This window comes from Drosophila takahashii, chromosome 2R, assembly GCF_030179915.1.
Source record: "Drosophila takahashii strain IR98-3 E-12201 chromosome 2R, DtakHiC1v2, whole genome shotgun sequence".
NCBI lineage: Eukaryota > Metazoa > Arthropoda > Insecta > Diptera > Drosophilidae > Drosophila > Drosophila takahashii.
Window position 1 is genome coordinate 11,699,468 of NC_091679.1, and position 12,499 is coordinate 11,711,966.

At 41.7% G+C, this 12,499-nt stretch overlaps 1 protein-coding gene across 1 annotated transcript in view; it reads left to right on the forward strand.

Moving 5' to 3' along the window:
- The first annotated feature begins 212 nt into the window (after positions 1-212).
- LOC138912116 (uncharacterized) overlaps positions 213-12,499 on the forward strand; it is a 90,273-nt gene continuing 77,986 nt past the window's right edge. Inside the window, exon 1 of the mRNA XM_070211973.1 lies at positions 213-220. The gene's annotated coding sequence lies outside the window, so the exon portion shown is untranslated. The remainder of the gene's footprint in view (positions 221-12,499) is intronic.

Genomic DNA, 12,499 nt, shown 5'->3' on the forward strand with positions numbered 1-12,499 from the left:
CGTCGAAGAAAGATTATATAGCATGTCAATCATGTTCGAGTAGTCAGTATTTTTGTGTGGTCTATAGATACAGCCGACAATAGTTTTATTATTGTTTCGTATATTAGTAAGTTCAAGGAAAAGATATTCAATCAGACTGTCCACTGGATGTTTCTTTACATTTTAACCGCGTGCTGAAAAATATAGCAACACCTCCTGCATGACTCATACGGTCAGAACGGTAAGCATTAAAACCATCACAAACAATTAACGAATTATTTAAGTCTGGGACAAACCATGTTTCTGACACACAAATTATATCAATATTGGACTGGACAAACATACATATATCTAAATTCATCCATTTTGTTAACGAGACTCTGAGCATTTATATGACATATATGTAGACCTTGTTTTTGTTTTGTTAATATTCTGACCATTTCATAACTATTCGGCTTTGTAATATCTATATTGGCTTGCATATTAATATTGATTTTAAAATATAATGTTGAGTTTGCAGATGCACACGGATTTTTGAAGAGAGGGCTTTATAGAAACACACAGAAAGAGAGACAAAACAATTTATGAGATAATTCTTAAGAGTAAAATTTAAAAGAGAAATGATTACAACAGTTGCATTATTAGGAACGAAAAAGAGTCTTATCTGGTTGCTTATCTGGCTCCGCGGCGCTGCTTACATCTGCTAAGCTTTGCTCCGGATCATCTGGATCTGCGCGCAGTTGAGAGAGCTTTTGCATGCTGTCAACACAAATTACTCTCCCCCTCTCATTCTTCTTAACATGCACAAGCGAACGGCGGCAAAATACCGCAGTCAATAGCTTGTGTTTCTTCATCTGCATCTGCAAAATGTTGTAGTTCTCCTTTGTAAGCTGTTCGTTAAGATAAATGAGAGCATTCGACTCGAAGCCCATCAAACGTAGCGTTAGTTGTTGTTTGGCCTCTCTTCTGAACGTCGCAGCCGCGTGTAGTAGTCGAATTTTTTCGGATTGATTGTCCACGACCGTGCTGTCAACGACATCAGACGTATTTTTGTATCGCTCCGCCGAATGATTACAAAATATAGTGAAAATAACCGAATTTAATTCGCGAAAAGACGCTCTGGGTAGGCATGGGTACAAGTGCTCGTGTTGCCCATGAAAAATTTTAGATTAGTGTGATAAATTACTAATATAATCGATAAAGTATAAATTAAAAGCCAACGTGTCAGAGTGTAAGCTCTGAAACCTAAGTAAAATGAGCACAGCTCGGCAACAACAACAAGACGAAGGTCGACTTTCGTCAATCAGAAACAACGCTTACTTTTGTATACGAGCTGATGAATCAATAGTACCAAAGAAAACTGCAACATTGCAAGTGAACACAGCGAGAGCGCGCTCGCTCTCCCCTGCATTATTATGTGCAAGCGGCACAGCACCCAATGAGCCGTGGAGTGACCAATGCCCGTCCCCCGACCCCTACGACTTTACAAGCAATATTACCACAACTACCAGCACAATGCCCGTATTTACCACTGTGACTTCGACACTAACAACAACAACCAACACAACAACAACTACATCTACTGCAGTCACTCAGCGCCCGGCATCGTCAGTTCTGACCGGCAAGCTCTCCTTCCCCCAACAAAAAACTACGAAAAATGCTAACGGAACATTAATACAAACTGGAATCGATCGCTATGTGCAAATAAAATAAAAATTAAGCCCGCAATCTTCTAGAAAAACCAATGCATCAAAAGTATTAAAATCAAATACTATTACTGTCCCGAAAAATACGCTGACCAATAATAGATTTTCGATTCTTAGTGACACAAACGAAGATAATGCTGCCACTCAAACAACCACTGTTAAGAAACCAAGGCCACCACCCATATATGTTCGGCAAGGAAATTGTGCTGAGCTAGTCAAAAAAATAACTGACCTAATTGGAGCTAACAAGTTATATGTCACTTCTATAAAAAGAGGTAACATAAATGAAACCAAAATTCAGGCAAACGATGAACAAGATTATCGATCAGTGGCCAAATACCTAGATGAGGGAAAAACCAATTACTATACCTATCAACTCAAAAGTAGCAAAGGCCTACAAGTAGTTATCAAAGGAATTGAATCAACAGTTCCAACCATTGAAATAATAGATGGGCTTAAAGAAAAGGGTTTTAATGCCAAAACGGCTATAAACATAATAAACAGAAACAAAATTCCCCAGCCAATGTTCAAGATAGAACTGACACCGGAAAATATGCCTTTAAATAAAAATGAAGTTCACCCAATCTACAAGCTTCAATATCTATTGCACCGCAGAATCACGGTTGAGGAACCCCATAAACGGAATGGACCCATCCAATGTACGAACTGTCAAGAATATGATCATACGAGAACATACTGCAAACTTCGCGCAGTCTGCGTTGTCTGCGGGGATGCACATTTAACTATGGACTGCCCTCTAAATAAGGAGAACCAATCTGCCAAAAAATGTAGCAACTGTGGGGAAAACCACACGGCCAACTACAGAGGTTGCCGTATTTATAAGGAGATGAAAAACCGCCTAACCCAAAAAATAACTGCAGCTAGAAACCCAGCCATCCGCCAAAATCTTCCATACATACCATCAACAACGACACCGGGAGTCTCTTTTGCTCAGGCGCTGAGTTACAACAACGGGTCTTACGCTTCAGTTCCAACACCGACATTTAAACAAACCACTCCAGGATTGTTGGAGCAACAGGCATCGAACCATACTTCGGAAAGTATCTGCGTAAACACATCCCAATTACCAAGTGGTATAGAATTAATGCTGGCAACTATAACAAAAACAATGGGAGCAATGCAGCAAACTCTGCAGGACTCAAAATCTCCTCCTGGAGCTTTTAGTCAAACAAAAATCTTAGATGATTACTTTTAAAATATCTTTCTGGAATGCGAATGGCATTTCGCAGCACAAATACGAGCTTATGCAGTTCCTTGATCAATATGACATTGACGCCATGCTCATATCAGAGACTCACTTAACAAATAAAAACTATTTTCATCTTACTGGCTATACATTTTATTCGACAAATCATCCTGATGGGAAGGCTCATGGAGGTACTGGAATTCTGATAAAGAATCGCATTAGGCATTACGAGATGCCATCATTCGCTACGACTTATATTCAAGCAACAGCAGTACACCTCGAAACCCAAAGCGGCTACCTAAACCTAGCCTCTATATACTGCCCACCGCGCTTCGCTATTACCGAAGCAGAATTCCTAAACTTCTTCGATGTATTGGGTGACCGCTTTATAGCAGCTGGTGACTACAATGCAAAGCACACCCACTGGGGATCGCGACTCATCAACCCCAAGGGAAAACAACTCTACAACGCGATTATAACTCCGCGAAACAAGCTTGACTTTATTTCTCCGGGTAAGCCTACATATTGGCCAACGGATCCAAATAAGAAACCTGACCTGATTGATTTTGCTATCACAAGAAGAGTGCCGCAGGCTCATGTGCGTGTGGAGCACTTATCAGATCTATCATCAGATCATTCGCCCATCTTGCTTCACCTCTACGACCACCCTCAGGTTACAGAACGGTTACATTCTCTAACTACTGGTAAAACAGACTGGCTCAAATACAGAAAGTATGTAAGTACTCATATTAATGACCGCCCAAACATTTCCTGTGAAGAAGACCTCGACAATTCAGTTGAAGAGTTAGTGAGTGTTATTACACTGGCTGCACAACATTCCACGCAACCTATAACATCTAAACAGCAGACGTGCTTCTAGGCACATCGAAGAACTGCTATACAATAAGAGAAGGCTTCGTCGAGAGTGGCAATCCCATAGATCCCCAGCCTCCAAGGAGCGCCTAAAAATAGCCAACTGCATGCTCCGCAAAGCACTAGAAGCTGAGAAAAATAGAGATGAACTATCTTTCATGAAGCAACTCTCACCAAATAGCAAAAGATATCCACTGTGGAAAGCTAAGTCAGGCATATGTCCACCAATAGAAAGTGAATCACCCCTACATACGCAAACAGGAACTTGGGCCCGCAGCAACGAAGAGAGGGCGAATACATTTGCCCACCACTTAGAAAATGTCTTCAAACCACTTCCAGCAACGAATAGCTTTGTGCTGCCATTAATCTCCAATCCTGAAGCTAGCCCGCAAATTATATACCATCCAGAAGAAGTTACAAGAATCATACAGTCCCAAGACAAAAAGAAAGCGCCGGCTCACGATCTCATTACCCCAAAAATGATTGTAGAACTGCCAAACTGTGCAATACATCTTCTAACCATAATATTTAACAGCATGATGAATTTGGGATATTATCCTCAACAATGGAGGAAGTCTGTCATCATAATGATCCATAAAGCCGGAAAGGACAAGTCCCAGCCATCGTCATATAGGCCAATCAGCCTTCTGCCGTGCCTATCAAAGATATTTGAAAAGCTCCTCCTCAGTCGTATCAAGCAATACTTACAAGCCCACAATGCAATACCAATGCACCAATTCGGATTTCGTGAAAAACACGGAACTATTGAACAAGTGAACCGGATAACCTCCGAGATACGAAATGCATTTGAAAGGCGAGAATATTGCTCCGCTGTCTTTCTGGATGTCGCACAGGCCTTCGACCGCGTGTGGCTGGACGGCTTAATTCATAAAATCAGATCAATACTTCCACAAAGCACGCATACAATTTTGGAGTCCTACCTAAAAAAGAAGCTTCGCAGTGCGATGCAAAGATATCATCTCTGATTATCATCCAATAAAAGCTGGAGTACCCCAAGAAAGTGTGCTTGGGCCGACATTGTATATTATTTATACTGCAGACCTCCCGACATCCACTCTTACAACAACCTCAAAAAAAAAAAAATTGTCCAACATGACAATAATAATAGGGTCAACAATTGTGTTCGCCCTATTCGCTGGCTTGACCCTGAAGATGTCTTGCAACCTCGGTGCCGGTGTTACACCAAGTGAAAAGGAGAGGGTGTTGAAGAGCGATCGCAGCGATTCCCCTCGGACAAAAGGCACGCCATGCAGACGGATGTCATGCGCAACAGTTGAAGTTGACTGGTCAGCAAGTTTTTTCTCCAGATTGCCGACGTGGACCCGCAGGCCCCGGACATCATCAGATTGTTTTTCCAACTGCTCAACGCGCTGGAGTAGACTCTGCATGTCCCGGTTCAGTCCCTCAATTCGGTCGTGAAACATTTGAAGAATGCGCTGCTCCGACTGCCCAATTTTGGTAGATATAAAATCCGCCTGCTCCAGGAATCTCGTGGCATTAATCTCCTCCTGCTCCTCAAATCGTTTGTTGAGGATTTTGATGACCATTGAAGTGGCTGCTTCGCTGGTTGCAGTCACCTTGATGTCTCCAGATGAGTTTTCCCTGGTGCGCTTGGAAACGGGTGCCATTTTTGTTGGTTAGTGTACGAAAGTGGATGTTGTGCAAGTGTGTTGTTGTTGTTGTTGCAGGTGTTGTTGTTTATGTCTTGCGGCCTGGCTATGTAGAGTTTTTGATTAATGAGTGATTATTGCTGTCCTCCTGCAGTTATTTGTGTCGGCTTGCAGAAAACGTTGTGTTGGCTTTAAATGTCTAGGAACGCAGATTTAAATAAAAAATTCCGGTTCACACCAAACTCTGGGTACTTCCCACAAAAAATATTGGATTTTGGGTATAAAACTTTAAGTAATTGTTGTATAAATGGATTTTTCTTGGAGCTTGTTTTGGCGCACAACTAATCAACTCGATTATCGATATGCATTGGCATATGGGGGAGGATGAATTCAGCCATCTCGGATAGCAATAGAGCTCCACACAGCTATAGCCTGGGAAGCGACACAGTTTTGACTGGCGCCACGCGCGTCTTGGCTGTAAGAAGATGCACTAGCGTCGTGTGTCCATTTCTACGCGCACATAGATCGCAGCACCATACGCTTTTTGAGAGGCGTCACAGAATCCATGATGTTCGACTCGGAACTCTGGGCGGAAGGAAACCCATCTGGGAATTCGGACTTGATCTAGGACCGATTAGCTATGGAGAAAATCACGCCACTTTTGGCACAGTTCAGTGGGAAGTTCATCATCCCATCCTAGAGCATGAAGCCAGATCATGGCATGAAAATCTTGCCACAGACCACAAAAGAAGCGTGCCAGCCTGCTGGATCTAATAGCTTGGCAATTTAGGAAAGAACATGTCGTTTCGTGGGTGTAGCTTCGTTGGATAGGTCTGGAAGGGCGAAGAAAAACTCATCGGATGTTGCTTTCCAACGGACTCCGAGAGTTTTCGCCGTGCTTTCCGTATCTATCTCGAGGAAATCGGCGTTTAAAAGATGATCGGTTTCGATATAAGCCAGAACTTCTTTATGGTTTGAGGTCCACTTCCTTAATGGAAAACCAGCCGAATCGAGGGCATTCTGCAACTCGCGAATGGTTAGGATAGCCTCTTCTCCAGAGTCAGCTTCCGAAAGGACATCATCGACGTACATGCAACCACGAATAACTTTACTCGCCCTTTGATGGGTTAGGTGCACGTCGGTCGCCAGCTGTTGCAGGACCCGAATTGCCAGAAACGGTGCACAATTGACCTTAAACGTAACAGTTTTTAGCTCAAAATCTCGAATGTATCCTTCTCTATTGCGGAATAAGATACGTTGGAATGCTGTTTGCTTCGGATCTACCCAGATTTGCCGGTACATTTTCTCGATATCAGCACGGTACACATATCGGAAATATCGCCACTTCAGGATCTGGATGGTTAGATCGAACTGTAGGACCGGGCCAGCATGAAGGATATCATTTAAGCTGATCCCATTGTCTGAAGGGCTGGAGGCGTTGAATACCACTCGAAGTTTGGTGGTCGTACTATCCGGTTTTAACACCGCGTGGTGTGGAAGATAATAACACGCTGAATCGTGGGTAGGAGGGACTTCTATCATGTGGTTGAGGTCGAGATATTCTTTAATCACTGAGTCGTACTTGGATTTTAGCGTACTGTCCCTTTTTAGCCGCTGCTCGTTTCTTAAAAATTGAGCCAACGCCAGGTATCTGGACTGTCCTAGGGACCATTTTATGTTCTCAGGATTTCGAAACGGTAGACTCACGACATACCTGCCGGTATCGTCTTTTGTGGTGGTCCGAAGGAATTTATCCCCACAGATCACGTCGGATTCTTTTGCCACCTTTACTGGCAGATCCTCTACCTCCCAGAATTTGATGAGGAGTTTATCGAGGGACTCTTCGTACGTGTGTGCAACATGCGTAGAACGGGTACTGCGGGTACTGGTCCTGTTAGAATCCAACCAAAAATGGTCTCTTGACCGAGAAGGGAGCCACAGATGTTCGCTCGGGTGCCGCTTAGTAAAAAAAAGGAAGTATATCGGCCCCGATTAGAAGATCTATTTGAGCTCTCTCATAAAACTTTGGATCCGCTAGTGGAAGTTTGGGAAGATCTCGCAGAAAATGTTGTGGAAGCGGACATAAGGAAAGATTTCCGGCTATTTGCGGAAGAACGTAGGCAGTGGTGTTTAACTGCAAACTAGGCCGGGTCGGAGAACGAATCGTAAATTGGCAGAGCTTTTTAGTCTCAGCGGAGACCGTTTGATTAAGCCCTGAGACCTGGGCTTGGATAACCTGAAACGGCAGCTTAATCAGGTTGAAAAGGCGCTCAGTAATGAAGGTTGCCTCAGATCCGGAGTCTATTAAGGCTCGCGCTTGGTAGTTGGAACCCTGATGGCATATATTAATCATGGCGGTGCCTAGAAGGACTGACCCGCCGCAAAATAATTTTGAAGCGGGGAATAAAACCAGAACCGGAATCGGAACCGATAACCGAAATAAACCGATTCCTAATAAAGAACCGGAACCGGTACCGGTACCAAAACCAAAATTAAAGTTAGAACTGATTACCGTATTGCTGGTACCGGTACGTTTTAGTACTTTACTAGATCCAAAAAAAAATCCATAAAAATACTGAAATCTGCATATGAGGACCCACATTCCGCCGTGACGCTTTTTCCCTGTCTCTTTCTAGCACATGTGCTTCTTATGAAAGAAAATGTCTGAGCAGGTTGTAAATCCGGAATTTTTGGCGCATTTCTACGCGGTTTTTTATGTGGGGAAAAGAGATAACTAGTCCCAACAAACACAATACTTCAGCCGTCTCCTTTCATCAAGCTTCATTCGAGAAGTTTTACAGAATCTTATGTGAAGAATCTAAGAAAAGTGAAAAATGCCTCGTCCAAAAACCAATCCTTTCCGAAAGTATTTCTCCTTTGACATTTTATCAAACACAAGCACGTGCCTAATCAAAATAGATGATGTAAATTGTGGGCATCAAATTAAAGTAAGTATAAAAATAAATTGCTTTATTACTTACATATGTATGTAATTCGTATGCATTTTATAGGGTAATCATGGAACTAATTTGTCAAAGCACATAAAGCGATCTCATAACACATTAGTAATTAAAACTGAGGAGCAAAGGAGTAGCAACCAAACAATTACTAAGAAAAAAAGTGTGCCTACTAAAACGATTCAGGATTTTATAAAACCAAATGTCCGTGTGTCAATTACAAGGGAGAATATACAAAATGCATGTGCTTTGCTGTGCACATTTGATGGAAGACCATTTTCTTTGATGAACGACATCGGATTTAGACGGATTGTGAATCCGTTAATTGAAGGATTGGGATGTGAGAAATTTATAAATCCTCAAAACGTCCGTGATGATGTTGTAGCCAAGTCAGAGAAGAAATAAAAGAAGAAACTAAAGGAAACATGATTGCACTTAAAATCGACGGCTTGACTCATCTGAATCGATTGTTTATTGGTGTGTATGACTAAAGAAATCTGATGCAAATATAATGCTTTAACAAAGTTTGTGGAACTTCTAAGTAATGAAATCATTCCGGAGGAGTTGTGCGACGACTCTTTATACGAAAATGAAACCGATGTCGACAACGACTTGTCTTTTATGAATAACGTTATTATTGAAAATAAGTGCATAAGTAAGAAGCTAAAAAGTATTTATAAATAGTTATATATTTGACATTTTATTATTTACCTAATTTTAGGTGTTCGTTGTGCAGCTCATACTCTTCAGTTGGTGGTCAATGCAGTTCTTAAAGACAAAAATTGTTCGAAAACAATTGATTTTGCCAGGAACTTGGTCAAAAAATTGCGAGCACCAACCATGTCTTACATTATGAAGGAGAAACATCTAAGAAAACCGCCCATTGATTGTCCTACGCGTTGGAGCTCGTCCTACAAAATGCTAGCGTATTTAGTAGAAGATGCAGTATACAATTTTTGCTCAACCTATGCAGTGGCTAATTCCGATTTATATCTGGATCAAAAAGTTTGGGAGTCAATTCGCAAAATTGTAAGCCCATTAGAACCAGCTGAGGTTGCCACAACGAAACTTCAAAGCCAAAATTTGGTTTTCAGAGACTTTTACCACATTTGGTTAAGTTGTAAGCTACTCGTGCAAAAAAATAACTCAAAGTTGGCCAAATTTTTCTGAAGAGAATTGGAAGAGCGTGAAATTTAATTATTTGAAAACGATGTATTTCTGTGTGGAATATTCTTAGATCCCAGATTCAATATTACCCTAAGCAAAAATCAAAAACAGTCTTGTATTGATCTTTTATCTAATATTTACTTCCAAATTCTATCGATTTCCAATAAATCGTTATCAATTCTTGGGAAAAGTTTGGAAACAAGTCTTTCAGAAAGCACCGACGAAATTGATAAATACCTAAAATTGGAAGAAGCCAAATCTGTAGGCTCACCTTCATGTATGTCTACATGCGGCCTTTTAGAATCAATACAAATTTTTCTAAAACAAAGGCGCCTTTCCAAGTCAACAGACATTATTAAATGGTGGTCTGAATCTTCCGATAAGTTCCCAGAGTTGTATACAATTTCTCAAGTGGCCCTTTGTGTTAATGCCACTGAAGTGAGCGTAGAGAGGTTATTTTCCGGCGTTAAGGTTATCATGAATCCGCTCAGAAACCGTTTGGACTCGAAAAATTTAAACGCAATCATGCTTTTAAAAACCAATCACATGTTTTTAAAATAATTATCTTTTTCTCGTAAATTTATTATCATTATAAGTATAATCATCTCTCTGATTTGGATCCAAAATCACTTGAATTAATGTTAATGTTAATGTGCCTTCAAATAAAGTTTTTATTTTCTTAATAAATGTATTCATTGCCATAATTAATTGAAATTTCTTTAACTGTACCGGTACGTACCGGTACCAGAACCGGAACCAAAACTTCAATACCAAAATTTAACCGTTTACCGATTGAGTCGAATCGGTATGGGACCGGTACCGGAACCGGAACCGAAATAAGATTCGGTTTGATTCCCCTTCAAAATTTGAAGTTTTGCCTGCGTGGCACTGGCAGCCGAGGGACCGGGAGTATTCGGTCTGGATCTGGGCGTTGGCGTTGGATTTGCGCGCGCTCGGGATGGGGTGCCTCGGTATAGGAGGGCGTGATGGCGGCCGCGGCACGTGAAGCAGTTATGTGCTCTTTCGCAGTCGCGCAGCTGATGTGTCCGCGCAAAGCAGTTCAAACACAGCTGTTTCCATTTGATATAGGCTATGCGTTGGTCAACCGTCATCCGGAGAAACTGGGCGCATGTGCGTATTGGATTGTTTTCTCTATTACAGAGATCGCACCCTCTAGGTCGAGGTGTTACTCTTGTCTCATAAGAATTTATTCTCCGAGACGCCGAATTGTATGTGGATGCCCTGGGCTGAGTCTGACTAGAACCTGATGGTCGAACATCATCTATGGCTTCTAGTGTTCTGTGACGCTCTGTTAGGAAAACGTTCAGCTCATCCCACGAAGGGATCTCGGCTTTGTTATGAAGGGACTGCTCCTATAGGAAAAGCGTAAGCTTTGGGAGTTTGGATGAGCACATATATACCAAGAGGCAATCCCAAGGTTCGACCTGGATACCGGACATTTCTAACGCCGTAAGGCAACTTAGGATCGTACTTTGAAGTTCTTTCAAAGCTCACCCAGACTCCTGTGTGACGGACGGCACATTGAAGAGTATCTTTAATTGACTGTTTACTAACAATCGCTTGTTTTCAAAACGCTCAGTGAGGTTATCCCACGCTAAGCGAAAGCCATCGTTAGTAAGAGATGAATTTCCAACTATATTGTGAGCGTCGCCCCTCGTTTTAGCATTAAGATGGAATAATTTCTCGACTAGAGTGAGTCAGGGATTGTTGATGTAAATTGCTGTGATTAGATCCCTGAAGGTTGGCCAACGGACATAATCGCCGGTAAAAACTTCGGTATCGCACAGCGGAAGGTGGCAGCCTGACGGAATGTATGTCTGAGGAGGATCCGCTGATGTGGAGGTAGATTGCGGATTTTGCGCAGTCTGTGCTATTTGGTCTGCTATCTGGGCGCCGCACCTTTCGTACGCGCTGTAGCAATAAACGTACTTAGCCTTGAGGACTGTCAAGCTGTCAGATGCACTTTCTTCGGCTGCTACAAGGCACGCGGTACATGCATCGTACTCTTTTTTGATGCGGACCCATACCTCTTTGATTTCGTCTCGGCGAAAATTGAGGACGGACAACGTAGGAGGGACCGCCGCGGGAATATTTATTCGCGATTCCAATTCGGAAAGTCGATCCGAGACTTCAATAAATTGGTTTAAGGCGAGTGTTGCAACCATTTTTGTGCTGGCCCGCGTGGATCTTTCGATGGGAGAAGGAGCCATTTTGGGAAACGGCGTCTTGACCTTTGTAGGTGTGGGCGACCTTACAGTGATTTTTGGTATTTTCTGTGATGGAACAGGGGATAGTTTGTTAGAACTTTCCCTGGACATACCAAACTAGGATGCTGTTAGGATGGAATGGGCGCGCTGATATTTCGGACAACAATCAGTGAACCAATTACGGACTCACTTATGGACTGGTGGAATAGGGTGTCGACCGGCTAAAATAGTCGATATGCGAGGCTGAATTGTTGTGATTGTGTATGGAGATTGTTAGTATTTTTCTCTATTTAAAAAAAAAACTATTCGGAGACAAACAAAAAATACCTTGCAGTGGTATGCGGATGGTATTTTTTGTAAATTATCTTTTTTCTCCCCAAAAGAAAAATTGATCATATAGATATATGGATATACCAAACTCAATAAATAAATAAAAATACTGGAATAGATGCGGTAACTAATTAATTCGGATGAAAATCGGGAACACTTTAATAAATGGATTCCACTGGTTTGGTCGATGTCGACAATATTTTATTTAATATTTTTGGAACTCTAACGATGAGTGATTTTTTCTTTTTTTAATCTCAGTATTTATTTAAAATTTATTAGAATTGAGCTTGGTCTTTTATTTGGATTTTTATTTTATTTATTTATTTATTTGGAATGGCTCGGAATAAAGAGCACTTGGAACGTTGGATAACACAAATGCCCTAAATGATCTCGTTCATAAAGCTCCTTTTGCAGGCTATGT